This window comes from Melospiza melodia, chromosome 2, assembly GCF_035770615.1.
Source record: "Melospiza melodia melodia isolate bMelMel2 chromosome 2, bMelMel2.pri, whole genome shotgun sequence".
Lineage (NCBI taxonomy): Eukaryota > Metazoa > Chordata > Aves > Passeriformes > Passerellidae > Melospiza > Melospiza melodia.
Genome location: NC_086195.1, coordinates 67,388,947 through 67,408,091, shown reverse-complemented (window position 1 = coordinate 67,408,091; position 19,145 = coordinate 67,388,947). Strand labels below are relative to the sequence as shown.

The window sequence follows — 19,145 nt, the reverse complement described above, 5'->3', positions numbered from 1 at the left end:
TGTTTGGGACCTTACCCTAAAGAATGTGCTAATCAAGAGAAAAGCATAACTACTGCCTTGTCAATGGACACAAATGAATAAGCCTGGTTAAAATGAGGTTGAAATGAACTCAGAAAAAAAAAAACCAAAAAAGAGTTTTTCTGTGCTGTTTTCTTGCTTTACACTGCACAGTGATTTATGACAATTGGAATCTCACTATTTCTGCAATTAATATTAGTGGATGCTTCCTATTCAGAGGAATGTTAATCATAATAATGCAAATGGAAGTATTATTGGAGCTATGCTTCAGAGTTCATATTTCATATTGAGCCGAAGGTTCAGTACCCAGCATCATTCTCAATGGAGCATTCACATTGTATGGATAGATAGATGTGCACCAAAGGTAAAATAACTGAATTAATATAAGCCAAAATAATATGCCTGGCATATAGCTTCCCATTTTCCCATTTTGCTGTAAGGATCTGATTTTCAGGCTTTTTAAACCAATAATAAATTATAGCAATGCACTGTTAATTACACCTTACAGAAGTGGTGTATAGTATAAATTGCGGTGGTGATGGACTTAGATTAAGTTTCTCATGCTTATTTTTAGCAAGTCAAAGGCAATTCATTTCCAACTGGGCCATGTTTAAAAGTTTGGAGTGAAAAAACTGTGTAATTATTTCCTAATAGAAAGAGAATATTGGTGACAATATTTTATCCTGCATATCTTCTTGCATTAAATATATTAATGGGAAAGGAAGAAGCAAGAACACATATTAATTTGGACATGTGTTTAAAAGATATAATGAGTATTTATAAATTCTGCTCCTGCAAATATTTTCTAAATAGTCTTCTTCATATTGTTACCTCCCTCTGTGCTCCCTTAGATAATTTCTTAGCTTGTGATTGGTTTCTTTATGATTGCTGATGCTTCTGGAAATATTTGGTCCCTGTCCTTTTTCATTCTTTTTCTTCCTTTACTTTCTTTTTTTTTTTTTTTTTTTTTAAAGAGGGTGAGTAGGAAGAGGGGATAATATCAACATTTTAAATAAGTCCTGCTGGCTTTTATTAAAAAACACATAAGCTTCAAGCTTTTGAAAATAATTCAGAGCTCATTCAGAAACATCAATTAATATTTTAGAAAATACATTACCCACATAAATAAATCAATGCTATACATGCCTTTTTGCTGTAGCAGAAAGGTGTTTTTAATTTTCATCCAAAAGGAATGTAACTACCATATTAAAATTGTTTATCGGGAGCTGACTGTGGAGGATGCTGTGCATGTAGTCAGTAGGACCCTACTTTTTAGGGAACACAGAACCATGACTGGATCTGAAATGTCCATCACATGGCATAATTATACTCTTGATAGGAAAGGAAAGAAGTTCTTAGGTGGGGAGCACATTTTAGGCTTTGTTGATCTGTATTCAAATCCAGTATAAACATCCTGTATAGCATCAAGGAAAGCATTTTGGTCCAGAACTTCAGGAATATCTCAAACTCAGCTGAGTGGGAAAGAGATGCCCAAATAACTTAAGGACCAGATCCAACAGGTACCGCTATAAGACTTACTCTGTATCCTGTGGTCTGGATTAGGCAGTTTTATGTTCTGAATACCTGAGTCTCACCTTTTCTAAATCACTTTATGTTATTTGAGCCCGTTCTTTCAAAATGGCATTCAGGTCATTATATAAATGCAGATGTACTGACGTTTAGGGGTTTGTATTTTTTTGGTTGGATTGGGTTTGGTTGGTTGGTTATTTTTTTGTTTAAGAGATGAAATCATTTTGATGCTGCATTTGATGGGTCATCCCAGAGATATACATGTAGGCATCTCACAGTAACTTTCAGAAGACAGGTGTAAATGCAAGAGCAACCTTAAACCCTCAGTTTCTAACCATGACTGCTAAAGGAGCAGAGCAGACCACTTCCTTATATTTTCTGTGCTGGAGCTTATTCTCCAAAGTCAGAATAATAACACTTCCCTGCCTTGACAAACAGTTTTAGCATACTTATATTGAAAATCAGGAGTAGTATAGGTATTATGGTGACTTAGGGGATCCTAAGTCTACAAGAGTCCTGAGAGAGGAAAGTGAACAATTTATTCTCACTACCTCCTCATTTCCAGGTCTCACAGAAAAGCATTCTGGTGAGCGATGTCCTCTTCTGCTTTTGTTTTCTTCTATTAGAAGTGAGCATCAACAAGAGAGGATACTCAGAAAATTACTTCAGATTGGCTTAGATAAGGACTCTGTGATGTTGATTAAAAACCATCTACAGGGCCATTAGTGAAGTGAGATAATAAATGAAAATGTGTTGAATCACATGAGTTTTCTAGTGGGGGAACATCAGGGAGCAGTCCTGAGTCCAGTCTTCTTTAAATATCTTCATTCATTAGCCAGAAGACAGGAGAAGAATACATGTTAATTAAAATCACAAATGATCCAAATTGGGAGGCACTGCATAAATCAGCAAAAATAGAGAGACTAGAAACCTTAGGCAGGAAATGACAAAATGAGATGCGGCTTTGAAAAATGCATGTGGAGGAGAAATAATCTGTACGAGAGCACAATCAGCAGCAAGGAGTGTTCTTGAAGAAGCAGAATTAATTGGAAGAAAACAAAGGATGTGGACCATGGAGTAAAGGGCAATGTAGCAGAGCAGCTATTTAAAGGTGACCTTTGTACCTTTTCAATAGACAGCTTGGATTCAAATTAATTTGCAATTGGCAAGATTCAAAGGTCAATGTAGTTTTGGACCATATATGCAGAAAGAAGCTGCCAAAGAAAGACATGGAATCCCACTTCCCTAACAGTATGCTACCATATCACTCAGCCTTCTATTTTTTTTCCAATTCTTCAAGACCTTGTGCACCAGAGTGAATGTAAAATAGATGCATATCTAACAAAGTGGGTAGCCTGTGAGAGCTGATGTGTCTGACAAATGTGGCTTTCAGTGAAACTACACACACCCTCTTTCTGTGTTCTCTGCCTTCCCAGTCTATATGGGACGTGGTTTCCCTGTGACAAGGAAGGGAGCTAAGAAAAGGGACTTGAGACTAGCTAGCTAATGAGAGGCAGAAGAGGAGCCCCAGTGCTGCTCCACACGTTCGTTGAACTTCCCACTTGTAGTGCGGTAGGTTTGTGACACACGCATCATTAAATTTGGACTCTTCGATACCACACACAATTCACAGGATAGTTTACTGATGTGAAAGTGGAAACAGAAAGATCAGATCATCTGTGGAAGATCTCAGCCATTTCTCTCTAACAAAGGAAGAGAAGAAACTAGATATTTGGGATAACCATATAAACTAAAAAAATATATATTTTTATTTTTACCTTCTGAAGCCTGCGAAAACACAGAAGAGGAAAGGAACAACTACTGTGTTAATTGGAAACTCTTGAACCTCCAGTAGAGGAATTGATGAATTACTCTTTTGGCTTGCCAAAAAGAGGATGTGGATGTTTGCACAGTTGGTCAAGGACAGGCACCAATTCTGAGTGCTGTATAAAAAATCTTAGTTTGTATTTAACAAATGCATTTCTTTCTATGAGCTAACTAAGCATACCCTAGTAGTGCTGATGTGATATTACAGCAGGAACCACGTATGTATAGATGACTGTTTTAGATACCCTGTATAACAGTAAGTAGTTGTTTTAATTTCTTTTTCTATAGCAAATAAGTTAAAAATCACTGAACAAAACACTGATTTTTTCTTATGTCTGTATATTTTTCAGGTAGACTGAGAATAACACGTCTAGGTTAAAACAGTATCCTACAAGAAGCATTTGATGGATTGTTCCTAGATATTTCTTATAAGGCAACTACCAAAAGTGAGTACTCATTCCAGTACCTGGGATGTTTTAATCATGTTTTGTTGTTTAAAATAAAATTATGATATTTGTAATGTTTCTTGAGGAGATTTCCCTAATTGGAGTAATGAGGAATTTCACTAATTTCTCTAGAACGGGTCTATCGTTGACCCATGTCTATTTTTATTAGTTGACAAGGATAATTTGCATCACAATCTCAGTCATGGATTCATTTCTGCTGTGCCAGGCACTCTAGAAACAGACATTCTCTGCATGAAATTACTTACGTCTTAGTAGAAGTCAAGAGCTATGGATAGTGACACACAGAGGAGACCCCTGGATGTGATGAGAAAGTGCTGGTCAGTATGACAGGCAATGCTAATAGCACACTTGCAACCTAGTCCTTGTCAGAGAATTTTAGATGTTGCTGCAGAGAAAGAAAGTCACTAGCAAGGTAATTTTATATCTGTTTATGGAGATCAGCATGAAAGAAAATACAAAAGCACTCATTTGAAAATCCAGCGCATAGATCATGGAAAACACATGGGTTGATCAGATGCAGACAGCCTAGTTTTGATAGAAATGGGGAAGGAAACTCAATGATATATCTGGAAAAATGCCTTTGTATCCAGGGAATATCATCAGGGCAAATTTACCCTTGTGATGTAAGTGAAATGAAGGAATTCTGCAGAAATTGACATGTTTAAAGATAAGGTCTGAGACAAGAGATTTACCTAGATGGGTAGAGAGCAAGCAAAGGCATTATTTGAAGTATGATACACAAAACATACTTTGAATGTATGTGTAGCTTCAGTGTAACTGGGAAGTGGCATCTGGAGTGGACAGGAACATGAGTTGAAGATGATAATCAAGGTTACAGGATAGTGGCATTGTCCACAGTGATCAAGAGGAAAGGTTGCTTGGAGATCATTGCTGGGACATGTCAAGCAAGCTGGGGCTATTCAGTAGACAGAACATTACAAGGAAATGGTAGAGAAGCAGAAGCATGAATCAATGAATCGTGGAATATTTGATGCTGGCAGGGACCACTGGAGATTGTCTAGTTGCCTTTCAAATCAAAACACACTTTCTTGGAGAATGTTGCTGAGGGCTGATATTTAAGAACTTTTCACCTAGAACTGAAGAGCTGGGGCACCTGTGGCTCTTGCCATATAAAGAAGCAGCAAATGTTCACCTCAGCCTGGGAATCTTGATACGAGTGATGAGTGGAGAGGAAGAAATGTCTGTTAATATTAAAACTACAAGTACAGTAGGAGGAGTTCTAAAAGTCAAAGCCATGAATATAAAGTGATATTTAAATTAAATTAATGCAGAATTATGTGTACTTCCAAGACAGAATGAAAGTGATTAGTGAACACCAGTGCTTTAATCACCAGCACTACACAGATACTGGCATAAAAAGAAGAGGCAGTTCCCAAAGCATGAAAATTTTGCCTACGAGTCATGTCCTGGACTTTGTTCATTACTCCTTAGGGAGAAACCATGTACTCCTATAAGGAATTAAATTGCCTTTTTTTTTTTTCTTTTCCATAATCTTAGAATCATAGGAAGGTTTGGTTTGGAAGAGACCATAAATATCATTTAATTCCAATCCCCTCCTGCCATGAGCAGGGAAGTATTAGGGCTGGTGTGAGCTGAAATGTTATGTCTGTAGCAAGAGTTCAAAAAGTTAACCCCTGAGAAAGATCTCACTGCAAGATGACTAGGCATAAAAAACAAAGAGAAAGAAAAAGGAAAAAAGAAAAAGAGAAAAAGTGTTTTCAAAGTCAAGGTTTCATAGTAAGTGGTAACAGTATAATGAGGTGACAGAAAGCTGAGTGGAGTACGGAAAAGACGAGGAAATCTCTAAAGTAAAACTTCTCAAATTTCTGGGAATTGCTGCACATGACAAGCTCTCTATTAAGAGACAAAAATTTTAGAGGACATATCTAAATAGCTTTTTACTGAAGGTGAATTCTTACTCGTCAATGTAATTGAAGACTTTTTCATTACAAAATGCTACTCATTTCAAAATGCAGTTTTTTTACAACCATGATGCTTTTTATAACCTTTTTGCTACCAGGAGATCTGAGTAGTGACATAAGGTCAAGAGTCAATAATAGAATCCAAATCAGTTATTTCCTGAGGAATCACAGTATTTTTCCCCAGTTATGTCCAACTGGATAGTGGAGTCAGTCATGCCAGCTATGAGTCACATTTTCCCCTCGAGGAGTCTTTCCAGAGCTGCTTCAAAGGTATGCCATACTAGCTGGTCCCATACTATCTGCGAAGTCTTGGAATTATAGAATGTTTGGGGATGGAAAGGACTTCAAAGATAATCTAATTCCAAACCCCCTTCCATGGGCAAGGACACTTTTCACTAGACTAGGTTGCTCAAAACCCCATCCAACCTGGCCTTGAATGCTTCCAGTGATGGAGGAGTCACAGTTCTCTGGGCAGCTTGTGGCTGTGCCCCACCACTCTCACAGGAAATAATTTTTTATTAATACCCAATTTAAACCTGACCTCTGCCAGACTGAAGCCATTCCCTCTTGTCCTGTTCCTCCATGCCATTGTCAAAAGTCCTTCTTTCAGCTATTTTATAGCCCCCTTTAAGTTCTGGAAGTGGCTCTAAGGTCTCCCTGTAGCCTTCTCTTTTCCAGGCAGATCAACCCCAACTCCATCAGCCTGTCCCCACAGGAGAAGGTCTCCAGCCCTCTAAACACCTTTTTGTCCCTCTTCAATGCACACACAAGATGAATATGAACAGTACAAATAACAGGGTCTGTTATTTTACTGTCTCATTAAAAGTAACAACATGCCTCAGGGGGTATAGAGTGTTTCTCAGAAGCCACCAACATTAATCTGGAAAGAGGATGATTTTTGGAGCTGCTGTCCTCCTGCAGCTCTCAGTGGAAACTGTAGCTCATTGCTGATCAGACTGCTCTTACTCAGGTGAGGAAAGATGGCATTAGGTAGTTGGTATTTGGTACCCAGCTTGAAAACACTGATTGTTGTTGCTGACTGTCATGCTATTCTGCTGCAACCTGTGCACTCTTTTCCTTTCTATTTTCCTGTTAAACCATAAGGCAACTTTTATGTCTTTGGGGACTTTTGCAAGCACTTTACATTGATAAAGTTTTGGGAATAAGTTTTTGTAAAAATCCCCTTGTCCAAACAAATTAGAAACTGCTAAATAATGTGAATGTGTTTTCAAATTTCCTTACGTCCCCTGTCTTCTTAGCCTTGATCAACCTGTCACCAGAACTGCATGGCATGTCTTCTTGTTTACACTACAAATCCAAGATAAGCATCTTCAGCAACTGTATATTTATACAGCATCTAACACGTTGTGCTCATGATACACTCAAAGCCTCCAGGTGCTATAACCATAGAGATGTTACATAATCCTAGGGAGCTTGTCATTCTTCCCACAAGGCATCTTGTTTCAACCCACAATATAGAGAGACATCCTTCTAAAAGGTTCTATTTATTTAAATTAATGTCATGCAGTGTTAATTAAGCATTGATACTTATGTCTTATTCTCTGAGGTGCCAGATCATCTTTTTTCTTGAATAACCCTTGAAGTTTGGCTCAAGGTACCAGAGGTATGATAGAAGAGCCTTGTCTTGGAGATGACTGGATTAATTATTTATTTAGTTAGTTATGTATTCATTTCCTTATTTATTTTTGCTGTCAAGTGCATCAGTTTCCCTAAACCTTTATTCTTCCATTATTTAGCAGAGGAGGAACTGGAAAACAACAGGAAGGCTGTAATTAGCAACTTGACTGTGGAGTATGCAGCAGCTGGGGGATGGCTGTAGAAACCAGTATGAACTCAAAAGTTTATTACAAGAACTGTTTTTACATTGTCTGTCAATCATTTTCTCCCTGTTTAGATTTGCAAGTGAATTGCAGATGCATTTCTTGGACACATCAGATTTTTCTTTTCTTTTGCTTTGGATTTTCAGCCCAGTTTTTTTCCTCCTATTGTGACACGCAGGAGATGTGATCTCACACCCTCCAAAGAACCGATACATAACAGCAAAGAAATAACAAAGATCCCATCATTACTCTGTTTGGAAAAAGAGAGAACTTCATAGCAGGGGAATCGCCTTTAGCTGCAGATATAGTGTATCTCAGAGAAATGGGAATACTTATTGCTCATCTCCTAGGTTTAACAAATACACCAAAATATCATAGCATTTTCTTTCTGAAAACTATGTGCTATATGGAGAGCATAATGACATGGGCTTAATCCACAGCCTGCAAGTGTGACAGCTTTTAGCCATACCCCCCACCTTCATGAAGAGGCTGAGCCATCCCAATGTTCTGGCACAGTTTTACTGCTTTTATGATCTTACAGAGTTTCACTCAGGGCTTCTTTGTGTATCTCTGGATGGTCTCATAATGTACTTTATAGATCTGTCTAACAGTGCCATGCACGAGGCCCACACAGCTCGTGTGTGCTGCTGTCACAGCCAGTGACTGCAAACAGCACAGGTGCCTCAGTGGGAGCTGTGCATCCTCAGTTCCCTCTCCAAGCCTGCATATCTTCCCCTTGCAGCAGATGTGTAGCTCCTATAAGCACTGTGCCATCGTCCAAGAGCTGGTCAGAACCCCTCTGTGCCATGGCCAAAGCTCTGTGGCACCCCTTACTTTGCAGCCCTGATTGAGCAGCACAGCCCGTGGTGCCACGTGCCACCACTGGGGACTGTGTGCAAGCCCTTGTTTGTCACCCACAGCCATGGAACAGAGAGCTAACTTATTCAGGACTCAAGGCAACTTTGCATCCAGGAATTATCATCTCAGTTTTCTTTTCATAAAACCATAAATTCATAGACTAACAGAATGGTTTGGGTTGGAAGGCACCATGAGGACTGTCTAGTTCCAGCCCTGTGCTATGGGCTGGGACACCTTCCCCTAGACCAAGTGGTTCAAAGCCCCATCCAGCCTGGTCTTGAACACCTCCAGGGACGGAGGACCGACATCTTCACAGCCAGTGTCTCACTACTCTCATAGTGAAGAATTTCTTCCTGATATCTAATCTCACCCTGCCCTCTATCAGTCTGAATAATTTCCCCTTGTCCTGTCCTTCCACACCCTTGTCAAAAGTCCCTCTCCAACTCTGCTGTAGCCCATTTAGGCACTGGAAGATGCTTTTGCTTACTCATGATAGCTGAGGTAAATTCACTTGTTCATGGCAAAGCTTTCAAATTTTCCATCTGTGCCAATCTAGGCTTGTTTTAATATACAGATTCTCATTAGACATTGACTTTTAGGGTGAGGTGACAGTGGAGTGAGGAAGCAAAATTTGCTTTGGGGCACATAAGCATACTTTCCATTTTGCAGGAGAGCATGAAATGTTTCTGTGTGAAAAAGCAGAGCTTTTTCATCCCATTTTAATGCTAATTTTGCAACTGTGTCTGACTATCCTCAACTCTGCTGCTGGGGAAGTTTGTATTTTGTGTACATTCTCACTGGGGTTAAGAAGCCCCTGCAGGTCGTCAGGCAAAACAAACAACAAAGTGAGTAGGGGCATTAATTTCTATGCAACAGGCTAATCTAAACAAGAGAAGTATGGAAAAATAATTGAAAGTGAGTTACAGAATCTGTCTTCACCTGGTACAAGAAAGCACCCTTGAGTACTGTTGCTGTAAAACTGTTCAACATGTGTTTAGCTCCTGTGAGGAATTCTATTAAGCCCTACATTGAAGGACAGGCTTAAGTACAGAAGACAATTTAAAATATGCTTCCACAGGTGAGATTCTTCCCCAGTTCCATTTTCTTATAGCAGCATAGTGTTACCAGTGATAATAATGGACAGTCAACAATTTGGTAAGTAGAGCAAATTTGCTCTATTGCTAATTTTTGAATAGTTTATTTTCTTCTTTCTGCCAAGCAGACACAGCTGTTACCTGGTCTAGGCAGAGAAATAAGTTCTTTATTTTATCAGACTTAACCTGTTATCAGGAATGGTATAGTCTGACTGAGGTGAAACTACCATTCTGAACATGTGTAGTGCTAGTAATATTAGCAATATACATAAATACTATATGTGTAGGTAACTCTTACACTGTTGGTATATTGCCAGTATATTAACCTAGCATGGTATTGTTGGTAAAGGTAGGTACACTGGGTTTTAATAGAGATATCAGCACCTCTGAATTATAGGCCAGCTCAGAAAAGACAAGTTCCATGCAACCATGCTCACAAGGATCTTCCAAATCTAGCTGGACCAACAAACAAAAGTGCTTATGAGAACAGCAACCCAAGTACAGAGAATCCAAAGACTGGAGAAATGTTTTTCTGAGCTGGGCATCTGGCTCGAGGAGGATTGTTCATCCCTGCATGATAAAAACAATTTGTTTTCTTCAAGGATTACTAAATGCAAGATACTTATTGGGAGGGGCAGGTAGGTGTGTGCCTGAGGCATGCACTCAGACCTACAGACCATTCAATCCTTTTGAGAAAATAAAAATTAGCTTGGCCAACCTTATGCAGATTTGCTGTCCTGTTTGAGGCAAACATACAATTCACCTGCAATCCTCATTTTTTGCTGTCTGTGCCAGGGAACTGGCACTTTCATGTGTAATTACCAGGCATTAAGGAATAATTCTTCTGGCTGTCCCATCAAGGATGGCATAGAAGATACTCCCCAAGGAGCTTCCTTCTTCAACAGACAAATGCCAAATACACTGTTTATATTTACAGGATCTTAATTCACCCATATTAGACTGTGTATAAGTGATGTGGCTCTGCTGGGATGTGCTCAGCTGCAGAATTTGCTCCAAGGGCTGTTCCCAGTTAGACTCAGCCACACCCTGCCAGATGTTGGCAAAATATCCTTACTGTCCATAAAACATGTGCTCTGGAGTCACAGATGATGGACCTGATGAGGTGGAAGGATCTGAAAGGACATTTTAGCACTTCTGCACACTTCCTTATGAAGAAGACCATCTTTGACCCTGAGAGCCTGGGGACTGAGTTTCAAGCTGCCATTTATCAGGACAGTGGTTTTGAGTTTCTCTTTATTTTCCTAATTCTATTGTGGGTGTTTTTTTAAATTTTAATGATGTGACATTTGCCAGGGAAAACATTTTCAGCAATAAATCTCATCAGAATCTCCACCGAAATCTCATCTATTGCTTGACATTAATTTCAATCCTTTCCACTGCAGCTGTCTCCCTGCAGGTTTCATCTTTATGCTACAAGACAAGGATTTGCTCATCCTGCTCCACTGCTCTCAGAGCAGCCTCTGGGTATTAGATGGTAGTAGGACACAGGGAAAAGTTTTTTATTTTTGTGGCTAAATGCAGTGGCATAATTTTCACATTGTTGCCCTTTGTTTGATCTTTTGATTTCTTTAACCAATTCCTTACCATTCCTTGGTGATCTGTTAACACACTTACCCAACTAGCAGAAGTTCCATTTAATCTGGGAATAAATCCACTGGCAGAACTGTTTTTCCTGTTTTCAATTGCCCTGCTTATGTAGAGAGTCTACAACAGCCACTTCTGTTCCATTGGCTCTTGGAGAAGGGGCACTGTCTGTCTCCATCTCACTGCACTGGCCAACCATGGTGAAAGCAAAAACCGTGTGTGCCATGACAAAAGCAAACAGCACATGTGCACTGACATGGTTTTCTCTTTGGACAAGAGAAGTGTGTAGCTGCAGCATTGAGCTCTCCAGAGAAGAAAGGAGGAGATCTGCTGTAGGGGGTCAAAGAGCTGATGACATCCTAAAAACCATCCTTCCAGGCATTATGCTATTAACTTGTTTGGGAAATTAAATCAATTTGCAAGTACTTGCAATGAGCGTAAAACTGAAATTCCTAAAAAGGTTAACATTGAGATTATCTGGCAAGACCTTGGGGCAGCAGACAGGCACCTCTGGGGCACCTCTAAGAGGAGAATTCAGCTTTCTGCCTGGACATGCTGCATTCTTCTTCAACAAAAGATGTGAACTGGATCTGTTAAATGTTGGAAATACAGCAGAGGAATATCCCAAAGAATTAAAAAAAAAGAAGAAAAATAGGTGAGCTTGTTTGTTTCCTTGCTCAGTATTTTAAAGCCTGTAGTTGTCATCCAAGAGGGAAACTGAGGGAATCAACTGGGACACAAATTGCTTTGTGATGGCACGACTTGCTGAAGTGATGAAATGCATGATGTTTCCTGACACATACATATTCTTAGTAGCTGCTGATGAGACAGGATGAGTGGTAGTGCAAATGTTTGCCAACTTGGGGATGGCTTCTGATAAGGAGGGTATGCAGAGCTATCTTTGAAGTCCGTCACAGCCAGGCACCTATGTAACTGAGAACAGTGGTGGGTGTTCATTCTCCAAGAACACCTCAAAGATTGTGTCCAGAAAACCCACGAATCATGTCACTGGAACCCTTTCCAAGTCATGATCATCTTGGAGTGCTGACCATCCATGTCGGGGATGCAGGATGTAGGCTGTAGATTTGCGATGTTAAGCAGCAGGATATGGAGTTAGGAGTGACCGGGCTTCAGTTTGAAAAATGGTTGTTTGTTTTCCCCTGAGATGTTTTTCCATAGTCCTGCCAGAGGAATTGTCAATTTCACAGCTTTCTGAGACAGCTTGAACTTTCTGGGAAGACACCTGTGTCTATTTTTCCTCTTGTTCTTTGGCCATCTCCTTTATTTTTCCAGGCTTGCCTCCAAACACAATGAGTGCATTTTCAGTCTTAGGTCAGTTACTCCCTGGTGAAAATAAATGTATTTAGAAAATCATCTGGAAATCCAGATCAAATAATTAAAAAAAAAATACTGTCCTTCAGCTCACCAAAGCCTGGACCATTTTTGTCTCCTTTATTTTCTTTATGACCTTTACAAAAATTTTCATAAGAAAAGGTGGCTGCTGTCAGACTAACAGTGCTTCTCCTATCTGTGTGTCTCTGTTGCTGGAGGATGTAATAGCAGAAGAGAGATAATTGTGCTTTAATTGGGTTCTCCTTGTTCAGAGAAGGAGGGGGTAAGGGATGCTTCTTGGTTCCCATGGCCTTGTAGATAAGTTTCCATATAATGCCAATTAAGAGCAAAATAAGGAGTATGCAAAACAGGTGACAACTACTTTCACCAGGAATTGTTCTTTTGTGGCTAAACCAAGAGAGCCTTCAACCAAGGGTGCTCTTTTTGCTGCTGGAGTTTCCCTTGATTTTTTTTATTGCATTTTGCATAAGCTTTGCTATTGAATAGATCAAGTATAGAAGAGCTTAAGATAACTGTGACAGGGGGAGACTGCCTATTGTGTATATATATATATGTGAGCATGTGTGTATACTTCCCAAAAGTAGAAAGGAAAGTCAAATTAAGTTATTTTTTTCCCCTATGAGTTATTTTTATTTTGTTTTTATTTCAAAGGGATCTATTGTGTCTGGGGAGAGGTCAAGGGTTTTTTTCTTCTCTTTTAATGCATTTTTTTTCTTTATCCTTGTTTGTTAGTTTTAAGGGTAATTATTCACCAGGGCCTTTTCAACTGTCAAATGCAACAAAAGATAATCTGACCTCTTCTCTTCCCTGCCCCCACACTCGCCTTTTCCTCCAACAAAAGCAGCCTTTGTTGGGATTGGTCATCATTCCACAGGGATCCTTCTTCATCCCACAAGTTAGGAACACTCTTCTACTTTATATCGAAGTGACCTCTTGCAAATGCAGGCAGACTCAGGATGTTGCAGCTGATGGTCTGCCTTGGTTGATGTTGCCCATCAATACTTGCCAGCCTGACAATTTAGATGCTCTGAGCACTTTCTTGTCCTTTCCGCAGGATTTCTAACTTACTATAAGAACTGTTCATCAATTTATCTACAATGCACAACTCGGCATTAATCAGTCTCCATCTAAAGGACTGTCCGTAATAAGTGACTTGGGTTTGCAGCTGCATTTGACTGGAATGAGCCCTCTGACTTTGCAAATTATGTTTTCTTTTTGATTCATGACTTTCAGCTCCTTGCTCTTGAGGAAGCATGTAGAGAAAAGAGCACTTCTCAATGCCAATGCATTTTGCAGTAAGAATTATGGTCCTTATAAACAGATCAATATATGCCAATCTCCAGCTTCACATAAATATTTGCTTAGATAGTAAATTGATCTTGTCCTTGATTTGCCATAATTTAAGTCTATGAAGCTATAATCAAGACTCCTTGATAATAAAAAGAACCCATCAGCAATTATACTCATTCACTTCCCCATATTCAAGGCTATTTCAGCATTTCACTGATAAACTTCTGTTTTCAATCAAATTTGCAACATAAAAATCAACACTGCACACCAGTTAATGATGTTGGAGTGCTTCGTGTGTGGCATTTTGAAGTTATATCAGTGTGGAGATAGGAGTGACTTCTCAGAGACTTTATCTGATATGGAAAAAAGATTTTGCTAAAACTATACCTAAAACCTTCTGTCAAAACTCAAACTGAGTATCATTATTGTGGATTTAAATGTACTTTTATATTTCTAAAAGTTTCCAGTAGCTAAATTTCTTGGAAACAGGAGCATCTAGGGATGCTTCTGTCATATGCTTACACCTTAATCACTTAGCAATTTTTTATGAAACTATCTGGTAATGTGAGTTAGTGTGAGAGCTTTTGCACTAAATACTAGACTCCCTATCCCTAAATGTTTTTGTTCTATAAAAGAAAATGGATAGGAAAGTGTGTTTGTTAAGAAATGTTATTACTATTTTGCAAGTAACAAGCGTGATCTGAGGGAGATTTGTAGTCTTACAGTGTCACAGAGGAAACATTTTAAGGAAATAAATTGAAACATCCCAGAGTTTATTCTGGTCCACATTGCAATGGTTTGGACTCCTTCCTTTCAGCAGATCTATACCTATGTATATATAAATTAAGAACTCAATGGAAGGCATATTATAGTAACCACTAATAGGAATAGACTTGTAGGCAGATGCTGGTAAGGACACTAGATGGCAAGTGTCATGGGTTATACTCACTGGAGGAAGGGGCTAAAATCCCTTCACTTTGAAAGTGACTGTGTGCCTGGCCATTAGATAAAGTTCTGCGTTCTTATGGTTTTTCAAGGTGGCCATTAGTGTTACTTTGAGTCATGGCATTTTCAAGGTTAACCCACTGTTGTGGTTTAGCTCTGGTAGGCAGCTAAACCTTACGCAACTGCTGGCTCACTTCCCCATGTGGGATGGAAGAGAGAATTGAAAGAGTAAAACTGTAAAAGCTCATGAGTTCAGATAAAGATAATTTAACAGGCAAACCAAAACAAAATAAGAAACCCGTGTACTACTTCCATCAGATGTTTGGCTACCCCTGAGAAGTGAGGATTCCATCACACATAATGGTTTCTTGGGAAGACAAGTGTAGCACCATACAGTTGCCATGGTGAAACTTAACTCTATCCTCACAAAAAATTTTATCCATTTCCAAAACTCCATCACCAAAACTTTTTCTGGACTAGATGTGGCTTCACCGTGGCATATCCTAGCATTGGAAACATCTATCCTCATCCATAACCATTAAACCAGCCTGAGAGTGCTGTACAAATAGGTGCATTAACTTATCCTCTGAGTCCCTCCCAATATCTTGTTTATCATGTATGGAGACACCAATTTTTAAAATGGACCTATGTTTGGAGTGCTGGAAAAAATCACTCTTTTAAGTAAAGAACTACACATGCAAATAAAAGTTTTGGGTAGGTCAGAATATTACATAAATAATGAACAAATGTATAATTAAATCAAGGGATAGTCTTCACACTCATTCCTGTTAAAGATTCATGGGGATTTTTATAACCAAATAAATTCTGGTTTGATTCCTCATTTGGAATTCTTTCAAACTCTGCTATACCCTTATAATCTTTGCTACTTCAGAAAAAATATCTTCTAAGGACTTCCTTTTCCTCTCTAAACTGGCATTAGCATCCTATATGGATGAAATACATATTGTATAGTGCAGAGTGCACCTGTGCTCACTGCACTTCCACTGCTGCTTGGGTAGCTCATATTTCCTAAGAAGCCTGGAGCATCCAAAAACATTAGCAACCCAAAGGCATCATGGTCCCCTAAGAGGAAGACAAATAGAATTAGACCTATTTTATAGATAAGAAAATTGAAGTTAGTTTCCAGCTGATGTCTGAAAGTAAGCCTAAGTCACTGCTTTCAGCTGCAAAATTATCTCGTACTGACAGCCTATGGCACTGATTCTTTACCTTTGCTTTTGGTATCCAGACATTCAGCTCCTACCATCCCTTCCTCTGTCACCCATGCTGGCTGTCACAATATTTCAGGTTTAGTTGTCAGCGGAGCAGAGGCCCCTGGTAATCATAAAAACCTGGTGGATGTTCAGCACCTTCTGAGTCCTTTAGTGTCTGGATTTGTGCATAAATTGAATGTGACTTTTCTCTGGTTGTAACCCAAATTTTCTGCAGACAAATGAGTTCTGACCAGAAAAATAAGAACTGCAGAGAGATCTGGAAGCATTCACCTACTTGGTCTGCAGAAGGCCTTGCAGACTGTTTTGTTGATAAAGTAAACAAATTGCTATTTACGGCCTGGACTCTAAATAAAAAAAAAACACATGGAAAAGTACTTAATAAGCAGCACTCATTATCAGTTTATCAATGGCTCCATGTTCTCATACTCTATTTCTTTTATCAGTCCCACCATTACCTGGAGCCAACAATGATAGGTGGAGTTGTCCTTTGGGATTTATTGCCACCTCCTTATGGCTGATCATTAAAAAAAATTAAAATTCTAAAAAGAAAAGTTGAATACTGTGTATTTCCATAGGAAAAGCAAGTGAAATAATTTTGATGTTAGTTTCTATGCCAGCGTGCTGAATGCAGTCCAGAGTTGCTGCCCATGGGGGAAATAATGAATGTTGCCCAGCAATTAACAATTGGGGATATCTTTACTGGGTGCTGTAGAGACGTGTGTGTCACATCACATCAGCACAGCTGTCCTGCCCCTGCGTGCCTAACCCTGCTTCCCCTCGCTTGAGGGTCATCTCCCAGCAGTCATGCTGGCACCAGAGATTAGAAACTCAGCTGCACAATAGCAGGTGGGAGGCTTTATTTTCTACTGATGTTAAAAAAAAAAATTATATATAATAAAGGCAGTTCCTTTCTGTGTTGCTCCTGCCATAGTCTGCAGTTGTCAGGGTGGAAAGGTGTAAGTGATGAAGGATTATCATCTCTTGCAGGAATGGTGGTATCTTCTTTCTTAGAGCAGCTGAATAGCCCTTGGGAACTAAACAAGAGGAAAGAGATGTGTCCAGAAGTAGAGATGTGACACATAGGAGAGCAATTCAAGAGCAGTCCCTTCCAGCTAAACCATCCTGTGTCTTTTTTTTTTCCATAGAAATTTTATAACCATTTTTAATAGGATTTCACTAACCCCTCTCTGATTACAAGAAACAGTGTATTTCCATTTTTCACAGTACAGTAAAATAATGAATAGGTGAGTTGCAGCCTGGGATCACCCTGCTTCTCACTACTTCAGCAGTACATCTCACATAAAAAAACTCTCAGTGTCTCTTTTTAACTACGTAAAAAAAAGGAATTTTAAGTGTTCAGTTCCTCTCATCTTCAGTGAACAAATAAGGCAGGATGGCCGAATTGAATACAAAAGTGTAATTTTTTATTTTCTATACATTAGGAGAGTCTAGAAAACTAGCAAGGGGCAGTTGTCTTGTGAGATTAATCCTATTTCCTGCATCCCTTGGATAAAGATATAGTCACTTCCAGAGGAGATTTATAGATCTTAAGGAGGAAACCACCCTCAGGAACTTCCATTCTGTCTGTACCCTTTAGTGGAAGAAAATCCTTATTTTAATACCTAGATACATCAGCCAGGTTGGGTGAGATGGAGTTGAACCTCATGTTGCCCAAAGGCCACGTAGGTGTAAACATTGCCTTGGTGTCTTCATGGAACCATTTATGTCAGAAAAGATGCTTAAGTTCATTGATTCCAACTGTTCTTTGCATCCCTGAAGACAAAGTCCACCACCTTACCCTGTGCAGCTGCACAGCCAGTGCTGCAGGAATGCCGTCTCTTAGTTACCATATGGAAAAATCATTTAAAATTAACCTTAAGGCTTCTTGATGAGTGTTGTATGCTGAGTGATTTAAAAAAAAATAGAAGCAATGGGCTAATGGGTGTATTAATCAAAGCAGGACACACAACTTGAGAACATTAAGATAAAGGTCCCCTTTCAAATACAGAGAAGGTGAGGTCAAGGCCGACTTGCTGTTCTTTCATACTCAATGGCTTTTAAGGGGATGTTATGCAAAGGGTGGAGAATTGGCGCAACTCTGCGTAGATTACCCAAAAAAAGGAGACTAGAATGAAATAAAAAGCACTAAAAATGCCAGAATATGGTGATATGAAAACCTGTGCTTCTCAAAGTATGGTCTTTAAAAATATAGAAGGATTGAATTTGATTTTGAAGTCCTGTATTTCATAGATTTGTGTGCTCCTTCCAGGGAAGCACATTATCTGGAGATGTTAAACTGAATATGTTTTTTCAGTTTAATAAACTAATAATTTACTGGCATGTTGATCTTCCCAGATGTTGAATTACTCATGTGCGCTTGTTGAGTATTAAAAGATCCATCAAAATTTTGGGACCTGAGAAATTAAGCAGATTAAAAAAAAAATCATAACCACTTGGCAATTCATAGAAGTTGAAATTGCCATGCCTTGTATTTTAGCTCTCAGCAATGCAAGCATCCACATTTTGGCTAGTCACTCTGGACTTTATCTTCTGTCAGTGAAGGGAAATAGCCTTCTGCAGAGCTCCTTAGCTGATGTATTTTATATGTGTGCATTAGGATAAGATGAATTGCACCTGTAAATCCCATGAAGATACTTATACCACAGACATTTTAATGAGGGTGGAAAATTTGCCTCTTTTTCTTCATTTTAACTGAGGTCTGATGTTATCGTGTCACAGATTTGCAAGTTCTGTCATCTACCTTTGCCTTGTTGATAATGCACCTTCTAACCCAAATAAATACAAGTGTCCATCTTTGATGTCCAATTACACTGAAGAGTAAAGCTTGTGCTTTTGTTCTTTATCTCAACATTGCTCTTTTACCTCACAGAAGGCTCAATACTAATAATCAGTCCTGTTCCCCATAAATTTAAGCCACAGTAACCCCTGCCTAAGTGTGTGGGAGTTCAGGTCTTTCTTTGCTTCCCAGGAATGGGCTGCCAGGAAGGAGAGATCTCAAGGAGTTGGAGAGTTTGAGGGACTCACATTTTGAAGGTCTGAATAAGAATGACTGAGAATATTACAGTAAACAACCTATTTCCTGAGGAGGTGGGAGAAAATTTCCCTGAATAATTGCCAC

General features: G+C 39.2%; 1 protein-coding gene across 10 annotated transcripts in view; it reads left to right on the top strand.

Annotated features, from left to right (window-relative positions):
* The window catches only part of TENM4 (teneurin transmembrane protein 4), a 589,980-nt gene that overhangs the window by 194,771 nt on the left and 376,064 nt on the right, over positions 1-19,145 (top strand). For all 10 annotated transcript variants that reach the window (XM_063148730.1, XM_063148734.1, XM_063148732.1 and 7 more), the window contains exon 3: positions 3,726-3,821. The gene's annotated coding sequence lies outside the window, so the exon portion shown is untranslated. The remainder of the gene's footprint in view (positions 1-3,725; positions 3,822-19,145) is intronic.